General features: G+C 47.5%; 8 non-coding genes across 8 annotated transcripts; all 8 read right to left on the bottom strand.

The window, feature by feature from the left end:
* Positions 1 to 3,171: 3,171 nt before the first annotated feature.
* Positions 3,172 to 3,362, bottom strand: LOC142264517 (U2 spliceosomal RNA). The gene has a single exon (XR_012731004.1). It is a non-coding gene; the product is annotated as a U2 spliceosomal RNA (small nuclear RNA).
* Positions 3,363 to 4,479: 1,117 nt separating this feature from the next.
* Positions 4,480 to 4,670, bottom strand: LOC142264557 (U2 spliceosomal RNA). The gene has a single exon (XR_012731041.1). It is a non-coding gene; the product is annotated as a U2 spliceosomal RNA (small nuclear RNA).
* Positions 4,671 to 5,787: 1,117 nt separating this feature from the next.
* LOC142264516 (U2 spliceosomal RNA) lies at positions 5,788 to 5,978 on the bottom strand. The gene has a single exon (XR_012731003.1). It is a non-coding gene; the product is annotated as a U2 spliceosomal RNA (small nuclear RNA).
* Positions 5,979 to 7,095: 1,117 nt separating this feature from the next.
* Positions 7,096 to 7,286, bottom strand: LOC142264514 (U2 spliceosomal RNA). The gene has a single exon (XR_012731002.1). It is a non-coding gene; the product is annotated as a U2 spliceosomal RNA (small nuclear RNA).
* Positions 7,287 to 8,403: 1,117 nt separating this feature from the next.
* On the bottom strand, positions 8,404 to 8,594 carry LOC142264556 (U2 spliceosomal RNA). Its single transcript, XR_012731040.1, has one exon. It is a non-coding gene; the product is annotated as a U2 spliceosomal RNA (small nuclear RNA).
* Positions 8,595 to 9,711: 1,117 nt separating this feature from the next.
* On the bottom strand, positions 9,712 to 9,902 carry LOC142264513 (U2 spliceosomal RNA). Its single transcript, XR_012731001.1, has one exon. It is a non-coding gene; the product is annotated as a U2 spliceosomal RNA (small nuclear RNA).
* Positions 9,903 to 11,019: 1,117 nt separating this feature from the next.
* On the bottom strand, positions 11,020 to 11,210 carry LOC142264554 (U2 spliceosomal RNA). Its single transcript, XR_012731038.1, has one exon. It is a non-coding gene; the product is annotated as a U2 spliceosomal RNA (small nuclear RNA).
* Positions 11,211 to 12,327: 1,117 nt separating this feature from the next.
* Positions 12,328 to 12,511, bottom strand: LOC142264565 (U2 spliceosomal RNA). Its single transcript, XR_012731048.1, has one exon. It is a non-coding gene; the product is annotated as a U2 spliceosomal RNA (small nuclear RNA).
* Between the last annotated feature and the right edge of the window lie 85 nt (positions 12,512 to 12,596).

Genomic DNA, 12,596 nt, shown 5'->3' with positions numbered 1-12,596 from the left:
TACCCAGGAAGAGATTGACGAACCTCGTCTTATCCTTCCCTCCAGGGTTTTTCATACGCTCTCTCCTGTGACGTTAGACCAAATCCCACCGGGCAAGACATTTGTTCCGCCTGATCGACAGAATGATATACTGTCATGGGCCCACACCTCAAAGGTGGGTGGGCATTTTGGTATTAGGCGGACACGAGAGTTACTGGAGAGGTGGTATTGGTGGCCACACTTAGCCAGCCACGTCAAGAGATATGTCGGTTCCTGCTACTCGTGTGCTCGCAACCGTCCATTACGGCAGAGACCGGCTGGGCTCTTGCATCCTTTACCAGTGCCAGATAGACCATGGGAGGTGGTAGGCATGGACTTTGTGGGTGATCTTCCATGTTCACAGGGACATAGATTTGTGTGGGTCATTACGGACCATTTCTCCCGGATGGTTCATCTCGTACCGTTATCGAGAATCCCATCTTCCAGGGTACTAGCCAAACTATTCCTCAAGCATGTCTTTAGGCTTCACGGGATGCCAGATCGTATCATTTGTGATAGAGGCCCGCAATTTACTTCCCGTTTCTGGCGAGATCTTTGTAGCCTTCTGCAAATTGAGTTGAATCTCTCTTCGGCATACCATCCGGAGACTAATGGTTTGGTTGAACGTACCAATCAATCTATGATTATATACCTTCGACACTTTGTTGCTGAGAACCACGATAACTGGTCCTCCCTCCTACCCTGGGCAGAATTTGCCCTTAACAATTCGCTGGCTGAGGCCACTGGGCAGACACCGTTCGTACTCAATAATGGGCAACACCCTAGGGTACCGGTACCGTTTCCCGCTGCTGCACCTCCTCCTCTTGTGGCCGACTGGGCAACTAATGCCAGAGAGGTTTGGGATCGGACTCAAGAGTCGATCCAAGCAGCTAAGGACCGTATGAAGACGGTGTCCGATCGGTTTCGTCGCCCGGCTCCTGTCTTTTCTCCAGGGGACTTTGTGTGGCTCTCTGCAAAACACGTGAGACTTAGAGTGAGCTCTGTCAAATTTGCTCCTCGCTTCCTGGGTCCTTATGAGGTTCTTCGACAGGTAAATCCTGTAGTCTATCAATTGAAGTTACCTGTCCATCTTAGGATTCATGACAAATTCCATGTCTCACTGCTAAAGCCGGCTATTTTACCTCACGCTCGTGAAGTGCACTCTCCTGCCTCTGATTCCTCTCGCTCTAGCTATGAGGTACGAGCCATAGTTGGTTCTAAGATGGTTAGAGGGCGCAGGTTCTTCTTGATAGATTGGGAGGGCTATGGCCCGGAACATCGCTCTTGGGAGCCTGAGGAGGCTGTCCATGCTCCCGACTTAGTTGCCGATTATCTGCGTCGCCGGGAGGGGGGCCCTTGAGGGGGAGGTACTGTTACGGTTGCTGCGAGCACTGGAGACTATGTCCAGATTTCTTGCTACTGCACATGTGCGAGCGCTGGAGACTAAGTCCAGATTTCTTGCTACTGCACATGTGCGAGCGCTGGAGACTAAGTCCAGATTTCTTGCTACTGCACATGTGCGAGCGCTGGAGACTAAGTCCAGATTTCTTGCTACTGCACATGTGCGAGCGCCGGAGACTAAGTCCAATCTTGGAGCCATTGCACATGTGCGGGTGACATCATCGCTGACACGAGGTCACATGTCTCTGACACCTTCTATGCCGATTGGTCGCTGGTCATGTGCTTGTGACGTCTTGCTCGGTGATAGGCCAGCATGACGTCACTCCTGTCGTTCTGGAAGCGGATTGGCTCTGGTGTCCTCCATCTTGGATGAGGCACAGAGTCTATATAAGACCCTGACACACGCCGCATGGTGCTCAGTCCTCTTGGTTCATGCATATGAGTAGACGCTCTGTGCGCGTTCCTCTAGGCATTCCTCTGTCTATGCTAGGTGAGCGCTACCGGCAGGGTAGCGTTCTTATACCTTACAGCTTCGGCTGCTGTCCGTATCCTTACCTCTTAGGGGAGCGGACATAGGCAGGTGCCTGAGGCACATGGTCTGGCTGGGCCTTGTGATTGTACTCGTAGGTGGACGTTGCCGCTAGGGTAACGTTCCTTATACTGCGTCTGGCAGTTGTTCGTATCCTCGCACACTAGGGGAGCGAACAGAGGTAGGAGCTTTGTGCGGCTTACGCTGCTGTTCGTCTCTTTTGCACCACTAGAAGAGCGGACCTAGGCAGGTGCCATATCTAGTGGTTCGTGTCCTCGCACACTAGTGGAGCGAACGCAGGTAGGAGCTTTGTGCGGCTTACGCTGCTGTTCGTCTCTTTTGCACCACTAGAAGAGCGGACCTAGGTAGGTGCCATTTCGCACACATTGCCTTTGTATCTGTGATTATTAACAGAGATCATTCCACACACCCTCCAAGTAAGGGAGGAATTGCTTTACTTTCTTATTATATCCTTCTGTGAGTTAACAGAGGTATTGCACTCTGCCATAGTCTGCAGCAAAGTCTTTGCACGGTGGACCCTGACTGTCTGATACTCCTTTCGGTTATTATCAGACAGCCCCCCGTAACACCCACCCTCCCACCCAAAGAACAACTTCTTCTGCGCAGCTTGTTTTCTAGGCAGCAGCGCTATTGTGATGTCATCGGGGGGCATTGTGACAAGCCGCCAGTGTTCCGTCTCTTCATGTTGTGCACTGTTCAAACCGAAAATACATCAACAGGCAGGCTACAGAAAAGCTTACTAACAAAGGTTAGAGAGGGGCTTTCTCAGAGGGCTTTTTACAGTTTGTCTATTCCCAATTAGCCGGTTTAGTATACTTAATGAAAGTACTAATTCTTTCATAGGCCGCCCATTCTTAGTATTTGACGTTCAGGTAACAACAGGTAACTTTATTTGGAGTGGAAGCAGAGAGATAACACCAGATGCCAATTGTAGATCCTCTCACACCTGTGGTCACTGCAGCATCTGACTCCACTTTGTCCAAAAGGGATCTATTCCATTCAATTACACATGATCTAGATTAGACTGACAACAAGATACTGCACGGGACATAGCAGAGTTGGTGAAGTTGAGTGGTGATGAGTTTGCTATTTGGATGAATAAAGCAAGTAAAAAGTGTGTTAGATAAAAATTCATTTCAATTCGCTAATCGGGCTAATATGAATCAGGTGAATCGAGTTCTGCTTTTGGAAACTGGGTTAAGAAGGGGTGCACCGTTCCTGGAGGTACTGCAATACCAGGTCAATGCGTGGAGTGGACAGAGCAAGCTCTTTTTCCATCTCCCTGTTCTAAAAATCCATTTAATATATGGTCCCCAGATAGGGGACGTATCAGATATTAAACTGATAAGAACAGATACTACACTTGATCTTAGCCAAAAGGCCGAGAAGCGATAACCAGAATTGGTTTGGGCCTCGAGTGGCACCCTGGCCTATGCCGGACACATCTTAGGGAGAGAGAGCGAGAGGGAGACAAACCCACGCCTACACAAGACATTTTGTCACCCAAGCCAACCCTTGAAAAGGCTGCTTTGCAGAGCAAAAACAAGAAGAATGGTGCGTTTTGCAGCCGCCGCCCACTGCAATGAATCTGAATAACTCCTCCTTTAGGGCGCAAGCAACTCCCCTCCCCCTTGCAGTCTTTCCAATTCACGATACAAAAAGACGGACAGGACAGGTTGCCTGACTTTCCGTCACTGCCACCCTTTGCCATCCTTACCCGTAGAAAGCCCTTTCATCATCCCCAAACCCTAATCTTTTCCCTTTCCTTCCCAGCCCCCAAACCCTGCCCTCTGTACCTTTCTCACCACCCGCTTCCCTTCTCCTGTCATCCCCCTACCACCCGGGAAAAAAAGAGATTGCCCCCTCCTTCCACTAGCCCACCCTCCCACCCAAAGAACAACTTCTTCTGCGCAGCTTGTTTTCTAGGCAGCAGCGCTATTGTGATGTCATCGGGGGGCATTGTGACAAGCCGCCAGTGTTCCGTCTCTTCATGTTGTGCACTGTTCAAACCGAAAATACATCAACAGGCAGGCTACAGAAAAGCTTACTAACAAAGGTTAGAGAGGGGCTTTCTCAGAGGGCTTTTTACAGTTTGTCTATTCCCAATTAGCCGGTTTAGTATACTTAATGAAAGTACTAATTCTTTCATAGGCCGCCCATTCTTAGTATTTGACGTTCAGGTAACAACAGGTAACTTTATTTGGAGTGGAAGCAGAGAGATAACACCAGATGCCAATTGTAGATCCTCTCACACCTGTGGTCACTGCAGCATCTGACTCCACTTTGTCCAAAAGGGATCTATTCCATTCAATTACACATGATCTAGATTAGACTGACAACAAGATACTGCACGGGACATAGCAGAGTTGGTGAAGTTGAGTGGTGATGAGTTTGCTATTTGGATGAATAAAGCAAGTAAAAAGTGTGTTAGATAAAAATTCATTTCAATTCGCTAATCGGGCTAATATGAATCAGGTGAATCGAGTTCTGCTTTTGGAAACTGGGTTAAGAAGGGGTGCACCGTTCCTGGAGGTACTGCAATACCAGGTCAATGCGTGGAGTGGACAGAGCAAGCTCTTTTTCCATCTCCCTGTTCTAAAAATCCATTTAATATATGGTCCCCAGATAGGGGACGTATCAGATATTAAACTGATAAGAATAGATACTACACTTGATCTTAGCCAAAAGGCCGAGAAGCGATAACCAGAATTGGTTTGGGCCTCGAGTGGCACCCTGGCCTATGCCGGACACATCTTAGGGAGAGAGAGCGAGAGGGAGACAAACCCACGCCTACACAAGACATTTTGTCACCCAAGCCAACCCTTGAAAAGGCTGCTTTGCAGAGCAAAAACAAGAAGAATGGTGCGTTTTGCAGCCGCCGCCCACTGCAATGAATCTGAATAACTCCTCCTTTAGGGCGCAAGCAACTCCCCTCCCCCTTGCAGTCTTTCCAATTCACGATACAAAAAGACGGACAGGACAGGTTGCCTGACTTTCCGTCACTGCCACCCTTTGCCATCCTTACCCGTAGAAAGCCCTTTCATCATCCCCAAACCCTAATCTTTTCCCTTTCCTTCCCAGCCCCCAAACTCTGCCCTCTGTACCTTTCTCACCACCCGCTTCCCTTCTCCTGTCATCCCCCTACCACCCGGGAAAAAAAGAGATTGCCCCCTCCTTCCACTAGCCCACCCTCCCACCCAAAGAACAACTTCTTCTGCGCAGCTTGTTTTCTAGGCAGCAGCGCTATTGTGATGTCATCGGGGGGCATTGTGACAAGCCGCCAGTGTTCCGTCTCTTCATGTTGTGCACTGTTCAAACCGAAAATACATCAACAGGCAGGCTACAGAAAAGCTTACTAACAAAGGTTAGAGAGGGGCTTTCTCAGAGGGCTTTTTACAGTTTGTCTATTCCCAATTAGCCGGTTTAGTATACTTAATGAAAGTACTAATTCTTTCATAGGCCGCCCATTCTTAGTATTTGACGTTCAGGTAACAACAGGTAACTTTATTTGGAGTGGAAGCAGAGAGATAACACCAGATGCCAATTGTAGATCCTCTCACACCTGTGGTCACTGCAGCATCTGACTCCACTTTGTCCAAAAGGGATCTATTCCATTCAATTACACATGATCTAGATTAGACTGACAACAAGATACTGCACGGGACATAGCAGAGTTGGTGAAGTTGAGTGGTGATGAGTTTGCTATTTGGATGAATAAAGCAAGTAAAAAGTGTGTTAGATAAAAATTCATTTCAATTCGCTAATCGGGCTAATATGAATCAGGTGAATCGAGTTCTGCTTTTGGAAACTGGGTTAAGAAGGGGTGCACCGTTCCTGGAGGTACTGCAATACCAGGTCAATGCGTGGAGTGGACAGAGCAAGCTCTTTTTCCATCTCCCTGTTCTAAAAATCCATTTAATATATGGTCCCCAGATAGGGGACGTATCAGATATTAAACTGATAAGAACAGATACTACACTTGATCTTAGCCAAAAGGCCGAGAAGCGATAACCAGAATTGGTTTGGGCCTCGAGTGGCACCCTGGCCTATGCCGGACACATCTTAGGGAGAGAGAGCGAGAGGGAGACAAACCCACGCCTACACAAGACATTTTGTCACCCAAGCCAACCCTTGAAAAGGCTGCTTTGCAGAGCAAAAACAAGAAGAATGGTGCGTTTTGCAGCCGCCGCCCACTGCAATGAATCTGAATAACTCCTCCTTTAGGGCGCAAGCAACTCCCCTCCCCCTTGCAGTCTTTCCAATTCACGATACAAAAAGACGGACAGGACAGGTTGCCTGACTTTCCGTCACTGCCACCCTTTGCCATCCTTACCCGTAGAAAGCCCTTTCATCATCCCCAAACCCTAATCTTTTCCCTTTCCTTCCCAGCCCCCAAACCCTGCCCTCTGTACCTTTCTCACCACCCGCTTCCCTTCTCCTGTCATCCCCCTACCACCCGGGAAAAAAAGAGATTGCCCCCTCCTTCCACTAGCCCACCCTCCCACCCAAAGAACAACTTCTTCTGCGCAGCTTGTTTTCTAGGCAGCAGCGCTATTGTGATGTCATCGGGGGGCATTGTGACAAGCCGCCAGTGTTCCGTCTCTTCATGTTGTGCACTGTTCAAACCGAAAATACATCAACAGGCAGGCTACAGAAAAGCTTACTAACAAAGGTTAGAGAGGGGCTTTCTCAGAGGGCTTTTTACAGTTTGTCTATTCCCAATTAGCCGGTTTAGTATACTTAATGAAAGTACTAATTCTTTCATAGGCCGCCCATTCTTAGTATTTGACGTTCAGGTAACAACAGGTAACTTTATTTGGAGTGGAAGCAGAGAGATAACACCAGATGCCAATTGTAGATCCTCTCACACCTGTGGTCACTGCAGCATCTGACTCCACTTTGTCCAAAAGGGATCTATTCCATTCAATTACACATGATCTAGATTAGACTGACAACAAGATACTGCACGGGACATAGCAGAGTTGGTGAAGTTGAGTGGTGATGAGTTTGCTATTTGGATGAATAAAGCAAGTAAAAAGTGTGTTAGATAAAAATTCATTTCAATTCGCTAATCGGGCTAATATGAATCAGGTGAATCGAGTTCTGCTTTTGGAAACTGGGTTAAGAAGGGGTGCACCGTTCCTGGAGGTACTGCAATACCAGGTCAATGCGTGGAGTGGACAGAGCAAGCTCTTTTTCCATCTCCCTGTTCTAAAAATCCATTTAATATATGGTCCCCAGATAGGGGACGTATCAGATATTAAACTGATAAGAACAGATACTACACTTGATCTTAGCCAAAAGGCCGAGAAGCGATAACCAGAATTGGTTTGGGCCTCGAGTGGCACCCTGGCCTATGCCGGACACATCTTAGGGAGAGAGAGCGAGAGGGAGACAAACCCACGCCTACACAAGACATTTTGTCACCCAAGCCAACCCTTGAAAAGGCTGCTTTGCAGAGCAAAAACAAGAAGAATGGTGCGTTTTGCAGCCGCCGCCCACTGCAATGAATCTGAATAACTCCTCCTTTAGGGCGCAAGCAACTCCCCTCCCCCTTGCAGTCTTTCCAATTCACGATACAAAAAGACGGACAGGACAGGTTGCCTGACTTTCCGTCACTGCCACCCTTTGCCATCCTTACCCGTAGAAAGCCCTTTCATCATCCCCAAACCCTAATCTTTTCCCTTTCCTTCCCAGCCCCCAAACCCTGCCCTCTGTACCTTTCTCACCACCCGCTTCCCTTCTCCTGTCATCCCCCTACCACCCGGGAAAAAAAGAGATTGCCCCCTCCTTCCACTAGCCCACCCTCCCACCCAAAGAACAACTTCTTCTGCGCAGCTTGTTTTCTAGGCAGCAGCGCTATTGTGATGTCATCGGGGGGCATTGTGACAAGCCGCCAGTGTTCCGTCTCTTCATGTTGTGCACTGTTCAAACCGAAAATACATCAACAGGCAGGCTACAGAAAAGCTTACTAACAAAGGTTAGAGAGGGGCTTTCTCAGAGGGCTTTTTACAGTTTGTCTATTCCCAATTAGCCGGTTTAGTATACTTAATGAAAGTACTAATTCTTTCATAGGCCGCCCATTCTTAGTATTTGACGTTCAGGTAACAACAGGTAACTTTATTTGGAGTGGAAGCAGAGAGATAACACCAGATGCCAATTGTAGATCCTCTCACACCTGTGGTCACTGCAGCATCTGACTCCACTTTGTCCAAAAGGGATCTATTCCATTCAATTACACATGATCTAGATTAGACTGACAACAAGATACTGCACGGGACATAGCAGAGTTGGTGAAGTTGAGTGGTGATGAGTTTGCTATTTGGATGAATAAAGCAAGTAAAAAGTGTGTTAGATAAAAATTCATTTCAATTCGCTAATCGGGCTAATATGAATCAGGTGAATCGAGTTCTGCTTTTGGAAACTGGGTTAAGAAGGGGTGCACCGTTCCTGGAGGTACTGCAATACCAGGTCAATGCGTGGAGTGGACAGAGCAAGCTCTTTTTCCATCTCCCTGTTCTAAAAATCCATTTAATATATGGTCCCCAGATAGGGGACGTATCAGATATTAAACTGATAAGAATAGATACTACACTTGATCTTAGCCAAAAGGCCGAGAAGCGATAACCAGAATTGGTTTGGGCCTCGAGTGGCACCCTGGCCTATGCCGGACACATCTTAGGGAGAGAGAGCGAGAGGGAGACAAACCCACGCCTACACAAGACATTTTGTCACCCAAGCCAACCCTTGAAAAGGCTGCTTTGCAGAGCAAAAACAAGAAGAATGGTGCGTTTTGCAGCCGCCGCCCACTGCAATGAATCTGAATAACTCCTCCTTTAGGGCGCAAGCAACTCCCCTCCCCCTTGCAGTCTTTCCAATTCACGATACAAAAAGACGGACAGGACAGGTTGCCTGACTTTCCGTCACTGCCACCCTTTGCCATCCTTACCCGTAGAAAGCCCTTTCATCATCCCCAAACCCTAATCTTTTCCCTTTCCTTCCCAGCCCCCAAACTCTGCCCTCTGTACCTTTCTCACCACCCGCTTCCCTTCTCCTGTCATCCCCCTACCACCCGGGAAAAAAAGAGATTGCCCCCTCCTTCCACTAGCCCACCCTCCCACCCAAAGAACAACTTCTTCTGCGCAGCTTGTTTTCTAGGCAGCAGCGCTATTGTGATGTCATCGGGGGGCATTGTGACAAGCCGCCAGTGTTCCGTCTCTTCATGTTGTGCACTGTTCAAACCGAAAATACATCAACAGGCAGGCTACAGAAAAGCTTACTAACAAAGGTTAGAGAGGGGCTTTCTCAGAGGGCTTTTTACAGTTTGTCTATTCCCAATTAGCCGGTTTAGTATACTTAATGAAAGTACTAATTCTTTCATAGGCCGCCCATTCTTAGTATTTGACGTTCAGGTAACAACAGGTAACTTTATTTGGAGTGGAAGCAGAGAGATAACACCAGATGCCAATTGTAGATCCTCTCACACCTGTGGTCACTGCAGCATCTGACTCCACTTTGTCCAAAAGGGATCTATTCCATTCAATTACACATGATCTAGATTAGACTGACAACAAGATACTGCACGGGACATAGCAGAGTTGGTGAAGTTGAGTGGTGATGAGTTTGCTATTTGGATGAATAAAGCAAGTAAAAAGTGTGTTAGATAAAAATTCATTTCAATTCGCTAATCGGGCTAATATGAATCAGGTGAATCGAGTTCTGCTTTTGGAAACTGGGTTAAGAAGGGGTGCACCGTTCCTGGAGGTACTGCAATACCAGGTCAATGCGTGGAGTGGACAGAGCAAGCTCTTTTTCCATCTCCCTGTTCTAAAAATCCATTTAATATATGGTCCCCAGATAGGGGACGTATCAGATATTAAACTGATAAGAACAGATACTACACTTGATCTTAGCCAAAAGGCCGAGAAGCGATAACCAGAATTGGTTTGGGCCTCGAGTGGCACCCTGGCCTATGCCGGACACATCTTAGGGAGAGAGAGCGAGAGGGAGACAAACCCACGCCTACACAAGACATTTTGTCACCCAAGCCAACCCTTGAAAAGGCTGCTTTGCAGAGCAAAAACAAGAAGAATGGTGCGTTTTGCAGCCGCCGCCCACTGCAATGAATCTGAATAACTCCTCCTTTAGGGCGCAAGCAACTCCCCTCCCCCTTGCAGTCTTTCCAATTCACGATACAAAAAGACGGACAGGACAGGTTGCCTGACTTTCCGTCACTGCCACCCTTTGCCATCCTTACCCGTAGAAAGCCCTTTCATCATCCCCAAACCCTAATCTTTTCCCTTTCCTTCCCAGCCCCCAAACCCTGCCCTCTGTACCTTTCTCACCACCCGCTTCCCTTCTCCTGTCATCCCCCTACCACCCGGGAAAAAAAGAGATTGCCCCCTCCTTCCACTAGCCCACCCTCCCACCCAAAGAACAACTTCTTCTGCGCAGCTTGTTTTCTAGGCAGCAGCGCTATTGTGATGTCATCGGGGGGCATTGTGACAAGCCGCCAGTGTTCCGTCTCTTCATGTTGTGCACTGTTCAAACCGAAAATACATCAACAGGCAGGCTACAGAAAAGCTTACTAACAAAGGTTAGAGAGGGGCTTTCTCAGAGGGCTTTTTACAGTTTGTCTATTCCCAATTAGCCGGTTTAGTATACTTAATGAAAGTACTAATTCTTTCATAGGCCGCCCATTCTTAGTATTTGACGTTCAGGTAACAACAGGTAACTTTATTTGGAGTGGAAGCAGAGAGATAACACCAGATGCCAATTGTAGATCCTCTCACACCTGTGGTCACTGCAGCATCTGACTCCACTTTGTCCAAAAGGGATCTATTCCATTCAATTACACATGATCTAGATTAGACTGACAACAAGATACTGCACGGGACATAGCAGAGTTGGTGAAGTTGAGTGGTGATGAGTTTGCTATTTGGATGAATAAAGCAAGTAAAAAGTGTGTTAGATAAAAATTCATTTCAATTCGCTAATCGGGCTAATATGAATCAGGTGAATCGAGTTCTGCTTTTGGAAACTGGGTTAAGAAGGGGTGCACCATTCCTGAAGGTACTGCAATACCAGGTCAATGCGTGGAGTGGACAGAGCAAGCTCTTTTTCCATCTCCCTGTTCTAAAAATCCATTTAATATATGGTCCCCAGATAGGGGACGTATCAGATATTAAACTGATAAGAACAGATACTACACTTGATCTTAGCCAAAAGGCCGAGAAGCGATAACCAGAATTGGTTTGGGCCTCGAGTGGCACCCTGGCCTATGCCGGACACATCTTAGGGAGAGAGAGCGAGAGGGAGACAAACCCACGCCTACACAAGACATTTTGTCACCCAAGCCAACCCTTGAAAAGGCTGCTTTGCAGAGCAAAAACAAGAAGAATGGTGCGTTTTGCAGCCGCCGCCCACTGCAATGAATCTGAATAACTCCTCCTTTAGGGCGCAAGCAACTCCCCTCCCCCTTGCAGTCTTTCCAATTCACGATACAAAAAGACGGACAGGACAGGTTGACTGACTTTCCGTCACTGCCACCCTTTGCCATCCTTACCCGTAGAAAGCCCTTTCATCATCCCCAAACCCTAATCTTTTCCCTTTCCTTCCCAGCCCCCAAACCCTGCCCTCTGTACCTTTCTCACCACCCGCTTCCCTTCTCCTGTCATCCCCCTACCACCCGGGAAAAAAAGAGATTGCCCCCTCCTTCCACTAGCCCACCCTCCCACCCAAAGAACAACTTCTTCTGCGCAGCTTGTTTTCTAGGCAGCAGCGCTATTGTGATGTCATCGGGGGGCATTGTGACAAGCCGCCAGTGTTCCGTCTCTTCATGTTGTGCACTGTTCAAACCGAAAATACATCAACAGGCAGGCTACAGAAAAGCTTACTAACAAAGGTTAGAGAGGGGCTTTCTCAGAGGGCTTTTTACAGTTTGTCTATTCCCAATTAGCCGGTTTAGTATACTTAATGAAAGTACTAATTCTTTCATAGGCCGCCCATTCTTAGTATTTGACGTTCAGGTAACAACAGGTAACTTTATTTGGAGTGGAAGCAGAGAGATAACACCAGATGCCAATTGTAGATCCTCTCACACCTGTGGTCACTGCAGCATCTGACTCCACTTTGTCCAAAAGGGATCTATTCCATTCAATTACACATGATCTAGATTAGACTGACAACAAGATACTGCACGGGACATAGCAGAGTTGGTGAAGTTGAGTGGTGATGAGTTTGCTATTTGGATGAATAAAGCAAGTAAAAAGTGTGTTAGATAAAAATTCATTTCAATTCGCTAATCGGGCTAATATGAATCAGGTGAATCGAGTTCTGCTTTTGGAAACTGGGTTAAGAAGGGGTGCACCGTTCCTGGAGGTACTGCAATACCAGGTCAATGCGTGGAGTGGACAGAGCAAGCTCTTTTTCCATCTCCCTGTTCTAAAAATCCATTTAATATATGGTCCCCAGATAGGGGACGTATCAGATATTAAACTGATAAGAACAGATGAGATTTCATCCGCAATTTTCAGAATCAAGGTAGCCCCGAAGGCCAGCAGGCCACCACACAAAAGCGCAGTGCCTGGGTGATCGCCTCCCGAGCCCAGGAACCACCAGCCACAAA

This window comes from Anomaloglossus baeobatrachus, unplaced genomic scaffold (genome assembly GCF_048569485.1).
Source record: "Anomaloglossus baeobatrachus isolate aAnoBae1 unplaced genomic scaffold, aAnoBae1.hap1 Scaffold_2668, whole genome shotgun sequence".
Taxonomy (NCBI): Eukaryota; Metazoa; Chordata; class Amphibia; order Anura; family Aromobatidae; genus Anomaloglossus; species Anomaloglossus baeobatrachus.
Note: the sequence above shows the minus strand (reverse complement) of the source record. Positions and strands in the feature narration are given on the sequence as shown.